This window comes from Cnephaeus nilssonii, assembly GCF_951640355.1.
Source record: "Cnephaeus nilssonii genome assembly, chromosome: X".
In the NCBI taxonomy this organism is placed as follows: domain Eukaryota; kingdom Metazoa; phylum Chordata; class Mammalia; order Chiroptera; family Vespertilionidae; genus Cnephaeus; species Cnephaeus nilssonii.
Genome location: NC_137071.1, coordinates 73,538,429 through 73,544,484, shown reverse-complemented (window position 1 = coordinate 73,544,484; position 6,056 = coordinate 73,538,429). Strand labels below are relative to the sequence as shown.

General features: G+C 45.0%; 1 pseudogene across 1 annotated transcript; it reads right to left on the bottom strand.

Moving 5' to 3' along the window:
- Positions 1-2,109: 2,109 nt before the first annotated feature.
- Positions 2,110-2,596, bottom strand: LOC307095181 (protein max-like; annotated as a pseudogene). Its single transcript has one exon. The product of its transcript is annotated as a protein max-like (transcript).
- Between the last annotated feature and the right edge of the window lie 3,460 nt (positions 2,597-6,056).

Below are 6,056 nucleotides of genomic sequence, written 5' to 3'. Positions count from 1 at the left end.
ATATCAGGCAACCCTGTAATACAGTCCCCTTGACACATAAAATTAGACATCCTACATAATAAAAGGGAAGTATGCAAATTAACCATCATTCCGCTACGCCCATGATTGGGCCAGCAGGAGGCGTGGGGGCGGGACTTGGGGTGGCCAATCGCGCTGGCAGGAGGAGCTGGGAGCGGAGACTCGCGAGTGATCTCTGGCAAGCCGAGCTGGCTTGGGCTGGGGGATCTCAGGCTGCCAGGCCTCGCCTCGAAGCGCGATGGCTCTCAAGCTGCACCGGTTTGGGCTGGCGTCTCAGGTCGCCAGGCCTTGCCCCCAAGCCATGCGATGGCTCTCAAGCCCCGCCGGTTTGGGCTGGGGTCTCAGGCCACCAGGCCACACCCCCAAGTCGCGCCAGTGATCCATGGCGAGCCGCACAGGCTTGGGCTGGGGGAACTCAGGCCGCCAGGCCTCGCCCCCAAGTTGCGCGATGGCTCTCAAGCCCCGCCAGTTTGGGCTGGAGTCTCAGGCCGCCAGGTCACGCCCCCTATCCCCGTGAGTGATCCCTGGCAAGCCGCACAGGCTTGGGCTGGGATCTCAGGCCGCCAGGACCTCGCCCCCAAGCCAAGCTGCTTGGGCTGGGGTCTCAGACCGCCAGGGCCTGGCACCCATGCCGCATGATCCCTGGCCGAGGCGGCTGCCTGGGCTGGGGTCTCATTCCTGCAGGGCCAGGCACCCAACTGCATGATCACCCAGCCAGCAGCAACGGCAGGGTGGTGCACCCCCACCAAGCTATCTTCAGGCCAGTGAAGGCAGCCTGGGATGGAGACACACACCCCCACCAGGCTATCCACAGCCAGGCTGAGATGGCAGCCTGGGCAGGGGTCTCAGCTTGGCTGGGCTGAGGCAGCAGCCTGGGCTGGGGTCTAAGCCTGTCCAGGGCCCCATCCCCTGCCAGCGGTGGCAGCCTGGGGTGCCAACCATTGAGTCACAGCAGCCAGGCAGATATGGAGAGATCTTAAATGTTTCTTTTTTTTATAATATATATTTTATTGATTTTTTACAGAGAGGAAGGGAAAGGGATAGAGAGCTAGAAACATCTATGAGAGAGAAACATTGATCAGCTGCCTCCTGCACACTCCCCACTGGGTATGTGCCCCCAACCAAGGTACATGCCCTTGACCAGAATCGAACCTGGGACCCTTGATTCTGCAGGCCAATGCTTCATCCATCCACTGAGCCAAAACAGGACTGTCCAATATGCTAAAGAAAAAACCCTATCTAATAAAGAGGGAATATGCAAGGGAGGGCGTTTGGGGGTGACTGGGGTATCAGGGGCTGGCAGGGAAGTGGTTAGGGGGTGATCAGGCTGGCAGGCATAGCGGTTAGGGGCAATCAGGAAGGCAGGCAGGCAAGTAGTTGGGAGCCAGCAGTCCTAGATTGTGAAAGGGTTGTCTGACTGCCTGTTTAGGCCCGATCCTATGGATTGGGCCTAAACAGGCAGTCGGACATCCCCCAAGGGGTCCCAGATTGGAGAGGGTGCAGGTTGGGCTGAGACACACACACACACACACACACACACACACACACACACACACACACACACATACACACACACACACACACACACACACACACACATACACACACACACACCCGTGCACGAATTTCGTGCACCGGGCCTCTAGTTAATATATATAATACAAAATGATTTGTATTTATAAGTATTAGCAACAAGCAGAATATAAAATGAAAATAATATTGGCATTAGTATAAAAATCATCAAATATCGAGGATTAAAATGAACAAAAGATGTGCAAGACTGCACAAAGAAAGTTACAGAAATATTGAAAGAAATTAGCATAGAGCTAAATAAAAAGAGAATTCTACACTGGGTATGGATTGGAAGACTCTGCATTTTATTTTATTTATTTTGATTTTAAGATCAATTTATTTTAGAAAATGTTAATAATACAGAATATAATATAAACTACCATATAACCTTGTTGTCCCAAAAAGTATGTATCATTTTCAGTTCTTTAGCAATGGTTTTCATATATGTATAAGCAGTTACTTTTTTTTTTTTTTTTTGAGGAGACAGACAGTTTTTATTGCTGGCCTGCCCAGCAGAGCTTAGCTGGCCTCCATCCGGAGTTTCTTCCTGCTTTGGGGCTCTTCAGGTTCTTACTCTGAGCTGGAGTCCGAGCCCCTATCGAAGGCAGAGATGGCGCTGCCTTTGGCGTTGGAGAGGCTGTTGCTGTCTGAGGAGGGGTAGTTGGTCTGCAGTTGGGCACTCGACCTCGCTTTCTCTAGTGCACGGACTTGCTGCTCCAGAAGAGCATTCTGCCGCTTGAGGTCATCAATATCTTGCTGATGTGTGTGGTTTTTCCTTCGCATATACTGGATATACTCTGTGACTTTGTCTAAAATTTGGGCTCGGGAAGCCTTCTCTCCTTGGAGTGATGGGACCAAGTCCCACAAACTGAAAGCTGTCTTTGATGTGGTCCCTACGCTTTCGTTCCAGTGCATTATGATGAGCCAGTTTGTCAGCCGCAGATTGAAACCTCGGTTGCTCTTCGTCGCTCTCCATCTTGATGTCATCGTCATCGTTATCGCTCATTTCCTACGGCCCAGGGAGCCAGCGGCCACTGCAACAGAGGCAGGGAAGGGGTAAGGGTGGAGGGGAGGGGGAAGTCACTGACAACAAGCAAGCCCCCCCAACACACTCACTCACTCACTCACTCACTCACTCACTCACTCTCTCACTCACTCACACACTCACACACACACAGACTTGTATATGCAGTTACTTTCATCACTTGACAGTGCTGTGAGCTTTTTCTCATGCCATTAACAATTTTCTACAGCAACATTATATTTTATTTTAAAAAATTTCCATCACCATTTACCCCCATACCCTCTTACACCTTTCCCCTTCTCCCCACCCCAAATCACCAAACTGTTGTCCATGTAATGAGTTCTTTCTTTCTTTTTTGCTCTATCACTTCACCGCCCCCCGCCCACCCATCCACCAGAGAAGTATTTGTGTGGATCTCTTTTTGTACTCTTCTATTCTATTGTTAGATTTTTAAGTATTTTTAATAATAAGAAATTGGTTTAATTATTATCACTTAGTAAAATATCTTGATTTCTGTAAATCATCAAACTTTGTTTTTCTACAAGATTTTCCATGCATTTTAAATATGTTCATTTTCCCCTAACTTTATCTCTGATTCTAAATAATAATTCTAGTTGGCTTATTTTTTATAGAAATTAACAACTGGACTCTAAATCTTACATAGAATTTCAAATGGCAACAGCATGGAAATTTCTTTCAACAATAATTTGTAATTTTCAGTGTACAGTGCTGCACTTCTTTGGTTAAAATTATTCCTACCTTGGTCAGCGTGGCTCAGTGGTTGAGCGTCAATCTATGAACCAAGAGATCAGGGTTCGATTCCCGGTCAGGGCACATGCCCAGGTTGCGGGATTGATCCCAATGTGGGGTGTGCAGGAGACAGCCCATCAGTGATTCTCTCTCATCATTGATGTTTCTATCTCTCTATCCCTCTCCCTTCTTCTATGAAATCGATAAAAATATATTTTAAAAAATTATTCCTAATTACTTTATTCTTTTTGATGCAATTTTACATGCAATTGTTTTCCTTAATGTTATTTTCAAATTCTTCATTGCTAGTGTAGAGAAATGCAGCTGATTTTTATGTATTGATATTCCATCCTACAAGTTGCTAAACTCATTTATTAGCCTTAACAGCCATTTGTGAGTGGGCGACTCCGGCGGGGCTGAGAAGACTGGGCGCTGCCATCTTGTGGCTTGGGCACCACCATTTTGTTGCAGAGTGATGGTTAATTTGCATATTACTCTTTTATTAAATAGGAAAGGTTTCAGCTGTGGGTTTCTATGTTGCAAGATCTTTTTAATGCACTGTGTGCCAACAAATTCAAATCTTCTCCTGACACCATATATTAGGACCCCAATCTCTCCCCACTCCCATTCTTCTAGCAACCACCACACTGCTGTTTGTGTTCATGAGTTTCAATTTTATATCCCACATATGAGGAAAATCATATGATTCTTAGCTTTCTCTGACTGACTTAACATAATGTTCTCAAGGTCTATTCATAGCATTGCAAATGGTGCTATTTCATCCTTTCTTGTGGCTAAGTAGTATTCCATTGTGTATGTGTACCATATCTTCTTTATCCAGTTCTCTATCACTGGACACTTTGGTTGTTTCCATGTCTTGGCCAGTGTGAATAATGATGAACATAGGGGTCCATACATCCTGTGAACACATGATTTTGAGCTTTTCTGGTATATACCCAGGAGAGGAATTGCTGGGTTGTATGGTAGCTCTATTCTCATTTTTTTGAGGAATCATCAGACTGCTTTCCATAGTGGTTGTATCAGTATACATTCCCACCAGCAGTGAATGTGGGTTCCCTTTTTCTGACAACATCTCCAACACTTGTTATTACTTGTCTGGTTGATAATGACCACTCTGACAGGTGTGAGGTGGAATCTCACTGCAGTTTTGATTTGCATTTCCCTAATTGCCAGTGAGGTTGAACATCTTTTCATATATCTACTAGAGGCCCGGTGCATGAAATTCATGCACTGGGGTGGTGGTGGGGGATCCCTCAACCCAGCCTGTGCCCTCCCACAGTCCAGGAGCCCTCAGGGGATATCCAACTGATGGCTTAGGCCCGTTCCCCAGAGCGGGCCTAAGCTGTTAGTAGGAAATCCTTAGCACTGCCGCGGAGGGGTGAGAGGCTCCCACAACTACCACTGTGCTTGCCAGCCATGAGCCTAGCTTCTGGCTGAGCAGCACTCCCCCTGTGGAAGTGCACTGACCACCAGGGGGCAGCTCCTGTGTTGAGCGTCTGCTCCCTGGTGGTCAGTGTGCATCATTAGCGACAGGTTGTTCCACTGTTCAGTCTATTTGCATATTAACCTTTTATTATATAGGATTGGCTGTTAGTATGTCTTCTTGGAACAGGTGTATTTTCAGGCCTTCTGCCCAATTCTTGATTGAGTGGTTTGTTTGTTTGGCATTGAGTTTTATGAGTTCTTTATATATTATGGAAATTAAACCTTTGTCAGAGCTACTGTTTGCAAATACCTCCCATTTGGTTGGCTGCCTCTTTGTTTTGTTGTCAGTTTCTTTTGCTGTGCAGAAGCTTTTTAGTTTGATATAGTCCCATTCATTTACTTTTGCCTTTACTTTCCTTACATTTGTGGTTATGTTCATAAAATGTTCTCTACTACCAAGGTCCATAAGTTTGGTACCTATATTTTCTTCTTTTTTTATTTTATTTATTTTATTTTTTTAATATATTTTTTATTGATTTTCTACAGAAAGGAAGAGAGAGGGATAGAGAGTTAGAAACATCGATGAGAGAGAAACATCGATCAGCTGCCTCTTGCACACCCCCTACTGGGGATGTGCCCGCAACCAAGGTACATGCCCTTGACCGGAATCGAACCCGGGACCTTTGAGTCCGCAGGCTGATGCTCTATCCACTGAGCCAAACCGGTTTCGGCTATATTTTCTTCTATGTAACTTATTGTTTCAGGAATATATTTAGATCTTTGATCCATTTTGAATTAATTTTGTACATGGGGACAAACTGTAATCTAGTTTCATTCATTTGTATGTGGCTTTCCAGTATTCCCAGCACCATTTTTGAAGAGGCTATCTTTACTCCATTGTGCTTTTCTGGCTTCTTTATCAAAATTACCTCCATATACATGTGGTTTCATAGCTCAAATCTCTATTCTATACCATTGATTTGTGTGGCTGTTATCTGCCAATACCATGCTTTTTTGATGATCATAGCTCTGTAGTATAATTTGAAGTCAGATAGTGTGATACTTCCAGCTTTGTTCTTTTTTCTCAGAATTGCTTTGTCTATTCAGAGTCTTTTGTGATTCCATGCAAATATGATGATTTATAATTCTGTGTCTTTAAAAAATAACATTGGGATTTTGATGGGGATTGCATTAAGTCTGTATATTGCTTTGGGTAATATGGCCATTTTAACTATGTTGATTCTTC